We start from the raw sequence: 19,316 nt of genomic DNA, 5'->3' as shown, positions 1-19,316 counted from the left end.
CATACCCCACTTAGTCCTAGCCCACGAGAAGAATGGCTCAGAAAATCAGTGCTGAGCTTGTGTTTGTTTTGTCTTCTTGTTAACAGAGACATATTATAATGTAGCCATCTATCATGTATTGCTTCAGCTAAGTGAAAATGAAAGCTCTTCCACAGTTTTTGCTTACTGTTTGTGTTCTTTACAGGGCTGTTAATTGCAGAACAGGCTATTAGTTTGAAACATTTGTTTGAACTATATTCATGCTTTTCCTAGCTGAGGAAAGACAATTTGATATTTGCTATACTCAAGGCAGGATGTTACAGTTGTGCTGCTAGTTAATTGCTCTGTGTTGAATTATCTGTAGGTCAGAAATAAGTTTTCAGCTAACAGAATCTGACCCTGATTTAAGTGGCAAATAACAGAGACAAGAAGAACACCACTACCATGGGTGACATTAAGACTTTTTAGAAATTTTATAATTCTTCTCCATCCGTAAGCTTCCAGTGCTGATCAGTGAACATCAGTAATAAAGAATTCAAAACTGCAGCCATATTTTCCAGTGCAAACTTTCTCCCTGAATGGAAAAATTCTTCCAAAAGGAAGGGTGCCTACAGAGACAACTCTAAAGCAAGACTTCTTTGCTATCTCTGATTTTAGTAGCCAGTATAACTACACCTTTTATGAGATGCAGTGAATATTCCTTAGGAAAATGAGGCCATTAAGGAGACCCCAATTCATATGACAAAGGCCAGTGCTACCCAGAAAGGTGGAGAGAAAAGATCCTTAAAAATATTCTTAAACAGTAACAAACTGAAAGCTGGATCAATATGACTATAGATATTTTCCACATTGAGTAGAGGAAGAAGCACCTGTGTTATATCATAAATCTAAGGTGGCTGAAGTTGCACAGAAGAAGGTTGGGAGAGGTGTTCTGAAGATATGTAACATCAAAGTCAAAGGTAACATAATCTGAATTAGATATCCTATTTTGTATCCATGACGTTTTACACCTATTAGATAGTTTCCTCTCTTTAAAAAATAAACACAAGGAAAGGTGGATTTCCCTTCCTAGAAATTGTTTACTTCCTCAGAAATTTAACATCCTCTGTTTATCAAATTCCTCTGCCTATTAGTAATAACAGCTCAAAAGACCCTTCTTTCCCCTTAAGGCTGTTTATTGTTCATCAGCTTGATGAAATGACTGTTCAAAACAGAAAATTTCAATTTTAACCCTTATACAATGATCACTACAAGCAACAATAGACTTGTGCACATTTTCACTTAAAAAACCTGAAGGATGTGTCCAAAAACACATTACACTGCTTGTGTTCTGTTTGCCTTGTTTTCTGCTTTGAACCCATTGACCTAAAATTTAAGCTCGGGGACATTTGATTCCTACAGCAATTAAACAAATTGCTCATAACGAGAACATTGGAAAAGCATTTGATGTTATTTTTTTCAGCCTTTACATTCTGATCAGCAGTGTGAAAAAAAATTACATGTGACTGATAGTTATCTGAAGACTAGAGTTTGAAACCAGAGGGCAGTAATAGAGGGGGGAAATCGGTAATAGTTTTACATAGAGTCTGTACAGCTTTTGGTTATTTATAACGAAATCAGCTTACAAGAGATGGATGGCATGAACTAGAAACACGTGAGTTAAGATCAAAGTCTAAACTGTCTATAAGTTGAGTACTGCAAAGCATTTTAGTAGTAGTTTTTAAAAGAGAAATAGCATTGAAATATAAAAAAATAAACCTCTATGCTAACTTTTATGTGATCCACACCTAAAGAAGTCAACACAAAATCTTTTTATGATGCAGCATTGAAACATTGCTGCCTTTGAAATGACAACACAAAGACATCTGTATTTCCTGATTCCTCCTCCTCGTGAAGCCTTATTTTGATGGTGACATTTCAAACTCACAGGTGTGTCTGATACAGACAGCACAGACAGTTTAAGATGATAAAACAACACAATTGCACTGACCTCAGTTTGAAAATCTGGTTAGCATTTGCAGGATTCCAAGTTGAAATGCACAGCACAATTTGAGCATGACTTCTGATGCTCATCAAGTTTTAAGACGTAGGACTATTTATCTAACAGAACATCCGCAAAATATGATAAAATTTGTGTATATAAACACATGAAGCATTTCCAGTAATAAATACACTATAAATAAGGTTAGCAGATTCATTCAAGATGATGCCAACACTTTCAGCCCAGATCTTACTAATCACAGTAAGACTTAAATGCTGATGTACTGACAATAAGAAAATCATTATATCAAGGGACACAAATAAATACAAGTACAACACTTTTTTTATCTTTTATGTAAATCTTTCCAGTGTTCTTCAGAAGGCACTTTGGGCTGAACCTGAAGCTAGAACAGCAAAAAAGTTGGATGCTAAATTGGATTTAAATGGTATTTTAAAAGCACACATTTACTGTAACTACTTTAATTAATCCAGGGATAATTCCTACTATTGCATTTAAAACCAGAAAATATCAATAAGAGCTTCCAAAAATAACAAAAGTCTATAATAATATAATTTGTGTAATTTTGCCAAATTCCTCATTGCCCTCTTCCAGCAAACCTTTAAATGTTCCTTGTTTAGAATATGTCTTGGTAAAGAAAACACCCAGGTTTGAGGTAAGTCACAGATGAACAACTGCCTTGAAGTCACGCCCTTGCTTTTAAAAATATTATTCAGACCGGATTCTCACCAGGCCAAACTTGAATCATCATTTCAGCACTTAACAGCTTAAGATACTAATTTAGAATTATGAGAAATAAGAAATTAGATTTCACAATTTTGCAAACATAAGGGTAAAAATTTTACAATTGTTTATTGTACCCACCAAAAGGGTAGAGACCACAGAGTATAGTTCCAAACCTATCCCTAAAAAAGTTCATTTAAAAACTTATCTGCTTCTGGCAAAGCAAAGCTAAAATTCCTTTTAGCTCTTTACGAAAGTGCTTAGTAAAAACTATCCACATGTCATCACCAGAGAAAATAAGTCCAGAATTCACAAGAAGTTGTTTCTTTTAAGATTTAAATTACATATATTATTAGCATGTTTTCATAATTTTATGTATTGAATGTGAAATTTTCACAGCATTATCTGCAATTAGTTCAGAAAAAACCCCACAGTTTTAATGACTATAAAGAGAAGCTGTTCCTAAACGTACTGGAAGATGAAGTCCATAGAACTCTAACTAAATATATAAACAATACTGAAGATGACAGTAGAATTACATATTTTTCACAGGATGACACACAAGAAAGCTTGCAATATAATTATTCTTTCAAGTCATATTTGAACTCAAGCTACCTCCAAACTCCAGCTCAGCTCCTAATTTTAAAACCAAGTAATACACTGAGAAATGGACATTTTCCATAAGGACATTTGCAGCCCTAATACACTACTGTACAAAGCAAAACACACGAATTATCCCACCAACAGACTTTGTCCCCCAGTTAAAACTATTTGGTGCAAAACCAAGAGACAGAAATTAAAGATCCTTACCACCTGATCTCACCCTCAAAACTGCATTATTCTATTGCTGGTGCAGGACAGCTAGAGAGAGAGAATCCGATTTCCATAATGGGTGATCACATTGAAAATGCAGAGTTCTAATGCTTCATCTGAAGTGCCTGTAAAGGGACAGGACTCATCCATTTGGGTCTCCCAAGAATAAAATACAACATAAAGAATAAAACCACAGAAGGAGATAAATTTGTTTTCAAATCTGAAAATTTCAGATGCATGCATATGAAGACTAAAAATCAATTAAAAAAATTAAATCTATACCTTGCCCTCGCACACTGTGTATAGGTTGGAGATTTGACTAGAATGCAAACATGACTTTTTGGGGTTTTTAAAAAATAAAAATCCCAGAAAAACCCTTGAATGCTCAAGTACATGAACTCCTCAAGGAACCGACTCATGTTTCTTAACACCTGTTTCCTCTTCACTCTGAGCATGTATTGTAGCTTTTCCTGGGAGGACAGAGTTCTCCACAGCACTTTTGAAATCTGATTTCTGATTTTGTTTTGGTCCCCCATGAGGAATGCAATTGTTTAAGCCTCTTGTCAACACACAATTTAACTACAGTATCTGAACCCACAGTTTTAAGTAACATGTTCTGATCTATGCAGGATGCACCCATGAGACCAGTCTAAGTTTTTTTTCTTTGAAGCCACTGTAGCTGTCCCTGCCCCAGAATAGAGGACACATATAGATAGCTCATTGTGTTGTTACTGCAGCAATTATATCTATCTTTTTCCTTTCAAGCACTTTTGTAATTCTCTTCCTGTCTCTTCTTGCAACTCCCAGAAGTCTCTTCACAGTATCTGCTCAAATTCTCCCACATGCATTTCAACCACTCATAAACAGAAGTAATCTTTTATCGTAAGAACACTCCCCAAGTTCATCTACAAAGCTACTATATGCTTCTTCATCAGACACCTGTTATATTTTCATTTCTGCTACAGGAAATCAAGAAAGCACTGGTTTTGTAGTCAAGCAGAGGTCAAAGCCAGCTGTTAATAAACCTGCTTTTCAGTTTACCTTTGCATCAAGCCTGTTCCATCTTTCATGTTCAGCACCTACTACAAAGAGAACTCGACCCTACTATACTTTCTGTAGCTATTACTGACATGTTTATTTTGTGTTTTTTATCTAAGCAGTGACTGATTTTAGAGAATTATGTTTAAAATAATTTCACCACTGAAATAACAAAAACCAAATTCACACCTGAATTAATTTAGCATACCATCTATGCAATAATTATTGTCTTGTTCATAAGAAAAGCATTTCCTCAAGCTGGAAGGGATCCTCCTACTGCTTTGCATGTATTAATTAAAACAGGTGCTGGCTTTCAAACAATTTTTGTAGACTTTGCAGTCCTGACAGTTAAAAATGTGTCCTGAATTTGGCCTTTGCTCAAGACCATAAATCAGTAATTTGTGACTCAAATACCAATGGCAAAAACATGTCAAAGTGTAAATCTACAGCTATGCAAATAAGGAATTAAAAACCTCTCTCTTGTACTTGTTTAAAAGTAGAATGATAATCTGCAAGGCTCAGATTACATGATCCGTATCTGTAAAGTGACCCTTATAGAAGGGGTCTCTTAAAAGACTTGAATTTGCCTGATTAGCTGCATGTATGTCAAAACAAAGCCTTTGGTTTGGTCTTTATTCTACTGTCAAACCTGTCACCCTTTCGTTTTGCTCTCATACAGTAGCACTTCATTTCATTAGCCTCTTTTATATTTTACTTATTCAAAGTAAACCATTTCATTGCATCAGTCACACTGAAATAATTATTTCCTTCAGATTCCTAACAAATACAGATTTCTCCAAAAGAAAAACTGCAATTACCATGAATTTGATTATCTGGAGAATGTCACTGCTTAGAGTCCCCTGTTCATTAGAAATTCACCAGAACCCAGATTAAATTAAATTTGTGCTGGCAACTGCTGTCTTCTGTCAGAATTTGCTTATTAAAATATATAACTGCATAACTGGGTAGAAGGAGCAGTGTGACGTACCTGATCAATATACGAATTAAATGAAACATACCCAGTGTTTTGCACTGGCACCCCTTTGGGTTCCCACTGCTTGCTTTTCTTTAATATCTTTACTGTTGGTGGGAAGAAAGAAAATACAAGGTTGATACCTAGATCAGACCATAACTATGTAAGATTTTAACAAGCACAAAACACAAAATACATAAACGTCAGTAGTGTGACCTGTATGTTCAAAAGGGAATTAGTTATTGTATACTTCACCTAGGCCAATCCCTAAAATTTAGAATTGTCTCAAAGGCCGAAACATTCTGAAATTGAAAACTTATATGATGTTCCAAACAGCAGTTGAAATACCAACAAACTTGGGCCATCTAATCTATTAACCAACCCACTTTTATGAAGGTCCATGATGGTTGCTTTATTGGAGAGAGCAAAACATCCTGTGCTGTAGATTTATTTACTAAATAACCTTCATGAGATACAATTTTTTGTCATTCTAACCAATCAGTAATTGCCTAATACCAATTATTTACCCTTCCTTATTCATCATAGTCCAAAGTACTAGAAAAGCTCTCATATCAAGAGATAAAAGAATCTGAAGTTCTCAAATGAACACAAAATTCAGTGAGAAACAGGCATTTAGTACCTTACAAATGTCATTTTGCACCTGCTTCGTGGCAACATGTCAGACTACATGTATGTTTTTATAAATGTTTATACATATTTATTTATGTTTTAAAAATTAAGATCAATTTTATTTTATAGTCATGTCTATTTTTTCATTATTAAGAAAAAATTAACATTAAAAGTAAAACAACAGTCAAAGCACCCAATTTATCTAGCCCATGCTTTGTTCTATTGCCTGAATCACTACTTTTCACTTGTAGTGACTTCAAGTAGTGAAAATACTGTTCATGTGTACAGAGACCCTCTGTGGTAACATGCACTTCTAGTTCATTCATTTTTCAGACATCAGAATTGATCTAGGTAACCGAGTCTTGGATAGCCTCCTCCACCCCACCATTTGCTAAACTAAACTCTGACAAATTATTAGTTTTCAGCAAGTTAATCCCAGGGAGAGATATGTGACTTTATTAAGCACTATAGCACTCAAGGTACACTGTGGTGATGAAGCTTTATGTTTAGGCTATGGTTAATTAGGAGTCCTCAGACAACATGGCACCAGGCTGACAAGAACTCTCTGTGGCTGTGCTGCTCTCGAATAGTACCTACCCCTTCTAATCACAGACTACACCATCCAACCTAAGCCTCTTAGGAAGGGTTACAGTCACCTTTCAGCCTTGCTGCCTGCTTCAACTGGGATTTCATCTATTGGTGCTGTTCAGAAAAGGAAGAAAAACCAACCAAAAAACCAACCAAATAAAAACACAAACCCCACAAAAACAATGCAATAAGAAACCAGATATGTTGCTCTCAAACTGTTTGAAAAAACACAAAGACCCTTCCACTTATTTTGACCTTCAGTCACAACTACTGATTTCTGCTTAGCATAACTCATGATCCCACAACCAAATGAAATCCTTAGAAATCAAGGCATTTTACTGTTTTCATAAACTTCAATTAATCTGATTTTCAGCTGTGAAAACTGCAGCTACCGATTCAATTTCCATTTGGTTTCATCATGAATTCCTGCATGTTTTTTTTGTGTCCTAAAGAAGCAAAAAAATAAAGCTGCTATGCTTGCAGATAAATTCAAGCCACTGCTGATAAACTAAGGATAGTTTTAGGTATTTGTCAAACAATTCAGTTGTATACTGCTTTAATACTTGCACATAAAATGCTAGACAAGTACCCTCAAAAGAAATAAAGTTTTCATTATTCTATCTCTTAGCATTATTTAACAGCTGTTTTATGAAAAGGCTAATGAAAAAGTTTGGTGTATAGTTTGATCATAGTAATGATTGAGAGGAAGAATGTTGCTTTTCCTTTTAGGATGTTTTTTCCCACTATTCTTTGAGACTCAGGACCTTCAGCGCTGCCTCTTCAAAAGTGCACTATGTTACTCAGGTTACTTAAGAACACAGAACCACATCTGTGATATTCAACCCCCTGATGGTGGTTGGTGAGGTTTTTAAGGGTGGATGAGTCAGAACACTATCTGTATTCAGTACAGAAAGACTAAAAAAATCAATCTATTTAGAGAAAGAAGTTAGAAATAACAGAAGAAAAGGGTCCGCCTTTGGAATTTCCTACTTCACAGCAGCATTAGCTATGATGTATCACTGTTACGGAACAATACATTTGAACAGAAAAATACATTACATGCTTCAAAACCACTGAAAGCAGGAATAGATCTAAAATATCATAATCTAGCATGCCTTTACTCAAAGATACATGCTGCCTTTTAAGTACTTCTCTCCCTTTTCCCTTCCATACATGAACTTTTCCATTACATCAGTGCCTTTGAAAGTCCTTCTAGTTTTTGTTTTAGCTTTTAAATGTTAAGAAGCTTCATAATTTCAGAAAGGTCAGCTTTTGTCAAAACACTTTCATGAAAAGACACAAGACTATTTGAATAAAAATGAACACAAAGCATCTATGGCACAGTCTTCTCTTCTGTAAGAAACTACATGCTACATAGAACAGTAAAGAAAGGAAATTCAGACTGGCAACAGTAACATGCTTAATCCAATAGGAAATAATGACATGAGAAAGGACTGGTATCAGAGCAGTAGGACACAACAACAAAGTATACATTTATACAATTCCAGTTTACAAACAGCTAGAAATTGACAACTTTTATTTCTATTTTTGTGCAGACAGCCTCACCGGAGCAGAAGTACAGTTCCAAGGTCACATCTGATGGAGGCTGTGCACTCCCAACACAACCACATAATTGATGTGTTACATTCAATACCTGATCCTTCTGGTGCAGAAGTGACATTCAGCCATTTCACAGTGTAACATCATACAGCGTACCCTAACTCGATACCTGAGCTTCTTCCCTGGGCACATCCCATCTGTATTGCTGCTCACAGGTTTGTCATGTATGTAAGTACACTGAGAAGAGTCCACAGGCTGAGGATATACAACACATTTCCACACTAGCTCTTATAAGGTTACTGTGCTCTACACACCCATGATTGGTTGATGCTTATCATTGTTTGCTCAAACCTGATTATTTTAAACAAACAGCATGCCAAAAAAGCTGTTACACCACTTCATTTTACCTCCTTCGGTCATCCTCTTATTTCTATTACTATGTGCACCTGCTACTATGACACTGCATTTTAGATTTATCTGCTTGGGGTTTTTTTTTGGTTTTTTTTTTTTTTTTTTTTTTTTTTTTTTTTTTTTTTGGTGGTGGTGGTATTCTTTCTGTTTAAGAGCTACACATGGACCCAGAGTCACCTTCTAAGGTCATCTGTCTAAAAAACGTTTGAAGTAACTGTAATGTTAAAGTATGACAGCTGATGTTATTAACATCTCTGCTGACCAAGAGAGAGCCTGACTTTGGATAACCTAGAGGCTTTCCAATAATGCATAATCACCTCTTCATAAAAGACCATGGCTCCACTGAAACCTGAAAACCTTCTAGACTTCAACTAGAACTCTATGCTACCATTTCTAACACCAAGCTTTCCAATTTGTCCTATGTCATATTCTTGTCAAGGTCTTCTTGTAAACCTGTTTATAAGTACACTCCAAATCATCATGAGAGGAAAAATGTCCCTCTCCATGCATGCCCATTTGATTTCTACATCAGTGACCCAATTCTAGGCCTTTAAAACTTACATGATGTGGAATTTGTTTGCACTGGATAAGCTCATTACTTAGTTGATGTTTCTCACCTCTAACTCATTTAAATTCCTCCTCCACATCAGATTCCATTGCAGTACCTCCATGACCACTACTGACAGTCACCGATTTGATTTACAAATAGCTCTAATGGGATCAGATGTTGCCAAAGAGACAGTAAGGAAGCAGAGGGAAGCTGGGAATCGATAGGAGAAAAATAACAAAAGGGGAAAAGCAGAATAGAAATAGCACAGAATATTGGTTTAAATAATACCGACTAATGAGATGCATCTTTTACCACCTAATGGGTGCACACTGTTTAGTGATTAGTCATTGCTAGTCTTGTTTTCCTCAAACCATAAATTCTTCACAGTGAGAAGAATCCACAGTGAGAATCAATTCACCTTGAACTGCAAGATCCTTTACTTTGTATACTGCTATATCCATGTTTCTTACTGTTGTAATAAAATCTCCCTCTTTGTTAAAGACCTACCAACATCTTAAATACTAGCTCTGCTTGTTTATAATTTTCCTCATAATTACAGATTCAATCATAAATATTCATGCAGTACCACACTGTAAAGGCACATTCCACTTTCTAGATCACAGATGAAGGCAGTTCTCTAAACCATTTGTTGTGTGACCCCTACACAGAGGCATAAAGAAGTTGGTGTGTGTGCATTCACCAAAAAACAGAATCCTGAAATGGTTCAATAAGCTTTTCCAATGGGGAGAACACATAGTAGCAATTCAATTATATACTGCTGTTTCCAAATACAATATCTCACTTGAGGGATAGTTGCTGATCATGCTTGTTCAAATGCCTTTGCAGGATATATACAGAAACAACACTGGAATTTGGCTCCTAGTTACAGAGTGCTGGTTACTAATTTAACTATAAAGATACCAGACCTCGAATTCTTGATTTCATGCCCACTCAACTGTCCAAACAAATGGCTCATCTCAGTGGGATTTAAATCCACATAATTATTAAAGAAAGCTTAAGACCAAAATATCATCTTATTTTCTATAGATGCAAAGTGAATCAGAATATTTAAATCAGTTTTCAGAATAATTTAATGCATTTCATTATAAGAGAATTCAGAAATTGTATTAATGCATAAGAATACAGTTGGTAGCTTGGAAAATGCTACTTTAAATAGAAACGTTATCTGTCCTGAGGGATTGAGGTGTTACTGACCTAGGTTTAACTACAGCAAATATGATGTGATTAATAACTATTCGGAACAATTCATTTTGCACTGAAAATCTACAGCGTTAACACATAGTCCCTATCAGAAGACCTCTCCCATTCCTACTAGTTCCTTATATACATCTAAGTGTTTTTATTGTATCTACCTTCAGGAGATTATCTCAGAATCCCTGGGATTGTTCAATAAAAGTTTAACCGTCTTGCGCTATTAATGTGCTGGTGCTCCATGTGGAGTGCTCGTTTCCTTCCTTTTATTGAACGCCAAACGGAGGGACACAATGGGTGTGTTGTGCTCTGTCTAGCACGGAACGTGCGATATCTTTAAAAAGGAGGTGTGAGCTGGCTTTAATACACTACTCTTAACAGCACAAGTACCACAAAATAATCAACCACAGCACTGGAGCATGCAGGCCATTGAAAGCTAGAGAAAAAGCTGCTTTTTATTATGACCTACATACTGCACAGCAGCAGTTGGACAATTTAAATCTAACACTGAGGCTGAACACAATGCATGGAATCCACTAGTGATGAACTCCGTGATGTAAGGCAAACATGCTCGCGAGTTCTGTAATATTTTATTTCACCCACGCTATCCTGATAATAAAAAACAGAATGATAATCCATACAAACAAAAAAGATCCTTTCCTTTTAGTAGAGTTATCTACTAGAAAATTAATCATCTATTAGAAGCATCCTTCTGAATCAGCAACCATATGGAACACCAGTCACACCGAAACGTTTAAGGACAACGCAGTCAGATCAATGAATTCAGCAGCCACTCTAAACCAGCCACCGAGCAAAGCCAACCTTCCAAGGCACAGACACGGAGAGAAGCTTGTTTCCCGCACGAAGCTGTGCCCAGCTGTGCCCCAGACCCGCACCAGCCCGTGCCCAGGTACCTCTCCCGCAGCAGCCGAGGCGCACAGCGGCTCCCTTTTGTGGCCGAGTCCAGCGGCAGCCGCTGGCCCGGCCGGCGGGGCAGCCCGGGAGCCGGGCCGGGCCGGGCCGGGCCGAGCCGCACACCTGCTCCTGGCAGCGCCGCGCCCGGCGCCAGCCGCGCTGCGAGCGCCAGCGGCGACTCCCTCGTCCTGGAGCCGGCTCCGCTGCGAGCGGCTAGCGAGCTGCCGAGACAGCACTGCGGAGGAGCCCTGCCTTCACACGGCAAACCCCCGCTCCGCTCCTGACAGCAGATATGCAGCACTATCGCCCCGCATTCCACCTCCGCGACAGCGGCGGCAGCCGCCAGCCTGTCAAAATGGCAGCTCGCGAGCCGCTCTGCCGCCGGGATTACTCACCCGCACGCCCGTTTCTTCCGCGTCCCCCGACGGGATTTTTGTTTATTCCCCGGTATAGCACAGCATAATATGTCACATTGTTTTCCATAAGCAAAATGGCTGGTCCCCTCGGCACCGCCGCAGAGCGCTCATTGGGCTCCCCCGGCTTGCCGGAGCCATGGCAACAGCCAACAGCGGCCCGGCCCGCCCCGGCCGCTCCGGCACCGCGCCCGCGGAGCGCCGCGGCCCCGCGGCCCCGCGCCGGGCGGCGAGGCGGCAGCGCCCGGGGCCGCGAAGCGGGGTGAGCGCGGCCGGGGAAGCGCCTCCGGTGCGCCAGACTGAAGCTCCGAAATTGACAAGGCGCTGTATAGGTGCTCAGGGCGCTTACTGAGGAAATAGACATTAGGGATCCTCCTTAGGAAATAGACATTGGGGATCGTCCTTACTTAGGAAATAGACGTTAGGGATCGTCCTTACTTAGGAAATAGACGTTAGGGATCGTCCTTACTTAGGAAATAGACGTTAGGGATAACCGCTGTACAGCAGTCAGGTGGTTTTTCAACAATAAAGCCTAACTCCCCGCTCATTCCCAGTAACCTAACCCCTGACATCACAGTTCCCAGTGGTCATATACACATTGGTTGATCTTAAACCAATTGACACTTGTTAGATGACTTTCTAAGATTGTGCATTGCAAACAACATGTAAACCAATTTTATTCTATTTAGAATGACACTTTTTTTTTTTTTTTTCCATTTCAGTTAGGAAGAAAAGGAGACATTTGTGAAGAATTTGAAACTGCTCATAAAAATTTCCGCCCTTCAAGACCTGTCACAAACTTGAATCTAAACTGCCTAAGGAGACAGGAATATAAGATAGAGAACACATGCAACACCCATCAGCCGGAAGTTCTCAAAAAGTAATTCAGAAGCATTAAATGTATCTAAGCAAGCATACAGCATATTTCATACCCAAGAGTTCTGAGTATTGGTCAGAACTTCCCAGTTGATAGCAGGGATTGGTACATACATGAATTAATGATATATATATGATTAATACATATATGAAAAAATTGCATATCCCTGTTCAATTGTACTTTTCAAGGGCTACAGCAGATTTTTCACCTCTGAATACAACTTGTAGACAAAGCTCTGCTGCTCCACCCCTCCAAGTGAATTTGCCGGTCTCAGGATCCCAATGGCAGTGGTGTCCCTGTGGAGTCCTGGGCAGAGAACTAAGGTCCACTTGAGTGGATTTTACACATTTCTTCCCTCAGCATCTTTCTCCTCTTTTCCTTGTCTAAGTTTCTCAGAAAGCGAGTACTGAGCTCTCTGAAAGTGACCTGGGAGGGGCTCACAAGGAAACAAGTAAGTAAATTATGTTTAGAATTCTGAGGTGTCAGAGCTGAAACATTCCAGTATATTTAAATAGGCGTTTCAACACAAATGCTAGTTTAGTTTTGTTTCATTTTCTCTTAGCCTTCTTAAAAAAGGTGGGTGGATGTCCACATCTCTCAAACTGCAACTGGGGCTAAGAGTCTGTTCCAGCAGCCGGTGAAAGTACTCACTGCTCCTGTGACTCAAACACATACTTTTGGTGCCATGACTACTGTTCAACACTACTTTTTGATCAAAAAGGGATGTCTGCTGATTTGGCAACCCAATTCTGAAGCTTTTGCCTGGAAAACATTAAACTACTGAAGTAATTATTTACATACCATTTATTAAAACAAAACCAGCCTGCATTACAAGAACACCATTTCACCATGATTTGTTCACTATTTTTTTTTTTTTTTGTTAATAAGCAACATGAGACAGCCTGTACATCCAGTCTCTTTAATGCATTGATACAGTCACAGACTTAAAAAAAAATATATTTTAAATGTTCTTCAGTAAGGGAAGATACAAACAGGTTTTCTATCACTTTATTGCACTAAGTGCAGTTACTATCACAATACTTTCCACAGACAGGCTAAAATAGCTTTTGGAAACATAGAGGTCATGAGTTTTTAAACAATATGTTACAGTTTGTAAAGGTTTCAGGATGTTTGTCCATATATCTGTATCTAAACACACACAGGTACCTGAAAGTACAGTGGAAGTATATCCATTAAATTGTTTCTGATATTAATTTTTTTTTTTTTAATAAAATCCCATTTCAAGATTTCAAGTTCATAATTCAATATTTTGGGATCTGGAACTCTGTCTGTAATGCAGGCACACTTCTATCCAGAAAAGGCTGATGGAGCTTTTTTCTGCAATATCTCATAGGACTTAACAATATACACATACATGCAACCTATCCTTCTCTGCAGTTTCATAAGTGATTAGGCAGAAACTAGAACAGGTTTAACCCAAGTGCAGATTATGGCTCCAATTCAGCAATTAAAGCACAAATTGTGAGAAGCTAACCTGAGTTCCACAGAAGTCCTAGGAACAGTTTCTGATGCATGCTTTGCATAGCCATAAAATTTCTTCTGGCAAAAACCACTAAAATCATTAACGTCAAAGGATGTGAACTGGACCCACAGTGAAGCTGTGAGACTGAATAACCTCTGGTAGTCCCCCAGGGCTCAGTAGCTGCACTGGTATGTCTGTGCTCCCAGGAAAGCTCCAGAACCAGGCAGCTGAAATCATGGCTGCTAGCATCCTCCCCTTACATAAAAATGTAAGTACGAGGCATAGAGTCATACTGACCCTACAATGAGTATTTAAGTGCTTAAAGATAACCACTTGCATGCTGTATTAGAACAGAGCTGAAAATAGAACACATCATTTAGTATCTTTGCTCAAATCCTACTCCCACATTAATCCAAGTGAGCTTCCTGATCTCACTTGTAGTACCTGGAGAACAGTTGCTCGTATCAGAGCAGAGCTGAAAGAAAACTAGTATTCACCAATTCTTCATCAGAACATTGCTATCAGTCTTCAGTTTTGGGACAGAAATAACATTATTCTCAGTCTTGTCTATAGATACTTGTATCAGCATATCATTCACCACTGTAGTTTAGCCTGTCCTGCTATTTTCCTTTACAAACTTGTTTCCAGCTGTCTCAAACCAGCTCCATATAATATAAAATATATACCTCCATTAAGGTAATATTTAATTCTTAAATCAACTCAAGAACTGTGATTTGCATACAATCATTAAAATTCATTGGTTTATGAATAATTAATTTGCATTCTAACACAGCATGAGCAATAGCAATATTAAAGACATTGTCACTCTTGGACAGGAAAAGTCAAAATAGCAGATCCTAAGTTAAGAAGCAATTACTATATTTAAATCAGCATTTCATTTATTGTATGGCATTGAAATTATTCCTATGTATATTAACTATCCAAGTAGGAAAACATCTAGTGTTCAGCCATCAGAATATCATTAACAATTACTGAGCTTTCTGACCCTCATTCAATTTCTGTAATCACTTCATCATATATTGAAATGAAAAAAACTTATGAGGGCAAATTGGACTGTTATAATCATAAAGAAATAATCATCTATCAAAGGTCTCAATTTTTAAAAAGACTGATTTTTTTTAATATTGTTTGGTCAACTTGCTTGAATGCAAAGCAGTAGATAAACACAATGAATACCTGTATGTGGGTATGCTAAAGTACAGAGCAGATAACATTGTTTTTCCAAGGTTCCAGGTGATGACAAGCCTATGAAAAAAACCACTGATACCCATTCCCAAGACATTACTATAATTAACTGCCTGAGACACAATCTGTACACGAGTAAACTGGAATTCAGATATAAAGAGTTAATTTTGTCCAGGGTAAAACTCGTTTGTAGCTCCTCCAGCTACTGAACACTGAGTGCAACTCCCGTTATTGGATTTGTATTTGCAGGTTCTCACCAATAACAACTCTGTTGAATTTTTATGTACTGTGGATTCAATGACATACTTGGCAAAGATGCTGACAGAGAATTCTATCTAGATTGAATAGAGCAATGAGTTGGTTTAAGTATTTAAGGTGTGTCGTGCATTTAAATAAAACAATCACAAGAACATTGCAGAAACATTTTCTTGAGTGTATTTGGGAAATTCTTATCACAGGAAATATATTATTTTATTCACGGTTGCCATTTAAGACACTTTCTTCACCACATGAGTACAGCCACACAAAAAGGAGAGGAGAATTAACTTTGATTTTCTTAAAAACAAATATTTAAAAATTTTAAAAGGAAACCCTGAAGCCTTTTTGTAATTAATTAGAGATGAAAGAGTCTTAACCTAATAAGACTAGATCCCTCATGTTTTATACCAGGGTTAAAAATACTAGTGAATTCCTGGAGCAATTTCTACACTTCCTCCTATCCTACATTGAGTAATTTACTTCCTAATGTAGTTTAGTAAAAAGGCAAAATTAAAGTTATACATTAGTGAAAGTATAACTGCCTCAAATGCAAAATATTATAAAAATTAAATTAAGCTGCTTTTTAGTTGTTTGGATTAATTTCTTCTGCATTTTAAATAAGATTAAAAAGAATCTAAAATAGACTCATTTTTCTTTTCTGTTTGCTTGGCTATGAAATTGGATTATTTAATGCATTATGTAATATATGTTGTAGTGCTGTGTGTGTTTAAATATATATATATACACACACACACTCTATAACACATATATAACTTTGTTTTCACTTATCCCAAGAAAACACCACAATTTTTATGGTATTGAGCAGATTTTAAATCAGGAGAACTATAGTATGGATAAATCTTCAATTTTCAGATCTTTAAGATGGTACTTGAGACAAGAAATGTGAACTTGAGCTCAAAAAGATGTAATATGCAAGGTGCTCCCAAAAATGAATGCTTAAACGTGCAGTTTTAAGAGAAAATAGCAAGCCTTCAAAGCAAAACTAACACACAGAAAGGAAGTGTCTTATTCTCAGAATTTTGGAAAACAAAAAATGAGAAACTGCTACTGAAATGCACTGTGCTTTCAGAGAATGCCAAGGATATTGTCAAGACAATTAATAGTTTATCTGGTCAATTTGTACTTGAAACTTTTCCAGTTCTGATTTTGTCATGTATTAACAGTTCCATTAAATAAGTACATTAATTCATAGCCCTAAGCAAGAGTTCAGATTAAGTCTTGAAGAACACCCAAGGCTACCTAGTTTCCAGAACCCAAAAAAGCAAGTTTTGCCTCTGTTATGATCTGAAGATCCCTACAAGCCTGAGTTCCTGTGGACATCAAATACCAGTCCCAGCACAGAGGCCCAAATTGCTGACAGTGCTAGAAATTTTTTGCTTCCTAGTCTACTGGAAAACCAAACTGGGCAGCATCTGTTATGAATTCTTATTGCACGTTCTACACTTGTGTAGAAAAGCATAAATTTAGCTGCATAATGAAAAGGAACTGTTTTCCCATCTTTTCTCCAAGAGTAGGACAAACAGAATTCTTAAGTGAATATCTTATTTCTCAATAAGAGGTTCATCACATATTGCAATTTATAGAGGAAGCATAATGAACAAATATCCAGGACAAAGGTTCTTCCCCCTGCTTAGACACCAACAGCCAACTCCTCTTTGCTGAAAATTTGTGAGTATTTCTCAAATATAAATTTTAAATATTTAAGAAGATTAGCTGTCAGTCTCCAAGACTCCTCTTTCCTCCATTTATGACACATAAATCTGAAACTTTTACCTACCCCTCTATTGTTAACCTTCATCACCTTCTCCTTACCTCAAACCTAAAGCCACATCTCCAGACTTTTGCCACTGTCCTGCTGAATTGCATCTTCTCCGCTGGAGAATCCTCAAATCACTGTTCCTTAAATCACTGCCTCAGCTTTGTAGCTCCTTGAGAGAAGCCACCAGAAAGCCTCAGGCCCTTGTATTCCCAATTTGCTGTCCCTTCATTTCAAAAGCTTGCTTCATGCCACTTCATGGGCTGCTCTTTCATACTCTAGTAATTAGGATATGCATTCTTCTTCCTCATTTTGAGAAACAATTCTTATAATCTAATCACTACATTTAAGCAATATCAATTGTGAAAAATGGGAAAAAAAGAAAAAGGCAGGAAGAAGAGTTTGTTAGTGAAAAAATGTGGCAGGAACATTGCTTTTCACATCATGTCCACAATTCTTGAAAATGCTTTGCAAGAGACTTTTACAACTGACTTAGACCTCCTCATGAATCCTACCTCAGGTCTGCTTGGCACAAAGATCTAAACCAACAAGAATCAATTCAAATTGTTCTATTTCTGTACAACTTGAACTGTCTAGAGATAGCTGAGTCATTGCTAATAATTAGGATGGGTTGTTACTCTTTTTTTTTTTTTTAAATATTTGTTTGTCCATATTTATATTCTTTTTTCCCCTATAGCTTCAATCTTTTTCAGCCACCTGCATTTTGTTGTATTTCTACCCTTTGCATTACTGCCCAGCAAACAATAAGTATGCTTCTTAATATACCTCTGCCAGATCTAATTTTGTTCAATCTGGCATGGGAAAAATAAAGAAGAAATTAAGTAACAAAATCAACCCCAAATGATCTCTTTCCAGCTCTCCCACCCATTACTTTCAACATTGCACAATACTGATAATCAGTTTACTAAAAATAGAGAGCACTGCCCTAGACATGACCATACTTGTGGCTCTCATCTCAAAAGAGTTGTTCTTGCCTGATTAGATTGGCATATTAAGTGATAGAGAGCATGTTGGGCTAATCCAATCTGTCTCTGCCTCTCCTCAGAGCTAACCAGGGAATATTTAAAGATCTGCCCTTCATTACAGTTAGACTCCACACACTGCGAATTCAAAATTTTCTTACCTTCACAGTCCCCCCTGGAAAAATTACTATTTAAAACGTAAGCTCAAAAGTATCAGAAAGAAATGCCAGTACCTGTGGTGTTTCAGATCATAGTTTGTTAGAAGCAATAAGATTTGGAAAGAGCAGATGAATGGGAACACCAGCAGCAAATAAGTATGACAAAGGTAGCGAACCACCATATTTTTTCCAAGTTCTTTGAAGACACAAAATTTTAAATAAACTTGGAAAGGGGACTTAAATTTTATCAATTCTGAGAACTTGGCAGCATCTCTCTATGCCAGATGAGGTCACAAATCAATCTCAAAACACTTCTGACAAAGTATAAATACCATAGCAGGGTATGTCTAAGTCACGCTAACATGTCTGGCTGGCATAACTACAATAGCAGAGTTGATAAGGTAGCAACCAGCTTATCCACAGCATTCTTTTCATGAAGAGGTCATTTCTTCTTTTGTACTAGGAAGTGAAACAATGCCAAAGCATTCCAGAATTGCTTAAACAAATAGCAGCATTTACCTCCACTTAGAGGTTAACAGTTTGTACTTTTTTGGTAGCTTATTTGTTGTCTCTAGGGGATAACATAACACATTAGGAACTTTAGCAGACCACCTGCCAGATATATCCTTTATTCTAGGAAGTGAATCAGCTTTTTTGTTTCAGTACTTCTAGATTACAATTGCCTTCTCATTTGTCTTCTGGTTTGGCCATGGATTGGCTTCTTAAACTTAATTTAACATTCACTTCCTTTTAGCCTGAAATGACTTTCA

The 19,316-nt window shown here is 37.4% G+C and overlaps 1 protein-coding gene across 24 annotated transcripts in view; it reads right to left on the bottom strand.

The window, feature by feature from the left end:
* The window catches only part of SORBS2 (sorbin and SH3 domain containing 2), a 144,547-nt gene extending 132,563 nt beyond the window's left edge, over positions 1 to 11,984 (bottom strand). For 4 of the 24 annotated variants that reach the window (XM_031504735.2, XM_077782873.1, XM_077782875.1 and 1 more), the window contains exon 1: positions 11,787 to 11,984. The gene's annotated coding sequence lies outside the window, so the exon portion shown is untranslated. Of the gene's footprint in view, positions 1 to 11,390; positions 11,506 to 11,786 lie in introns of those variants that run through there. The other 20 variants (XM_077782876.1, XM_077782877.1, XM_021539091.3 and 17 more) reach the window with 9 other exon arrangements.
* Positions 11,985 to 19,316: the final 7,332 nt, after the last annotated feature.

Source organism: Lonchura striata, chromosome 4 (genome assembly GCF_046129695.1).
Source record: "Lonchura striata isolate bLonStr1 chromosome 4, bLonStr1.mat, whole genome shotgun sequence".
Taxonomy (NCBI): Eukaryota; Metazoa; Chordata; class Aves; order Passeriformes; family Estrildidae; genus Lonchura; species Lonchura striata.
Note: the sequence above shows the minus strand (reverse complement) of the source record. Positions and strands in the feature narration are given on the sequence as shown.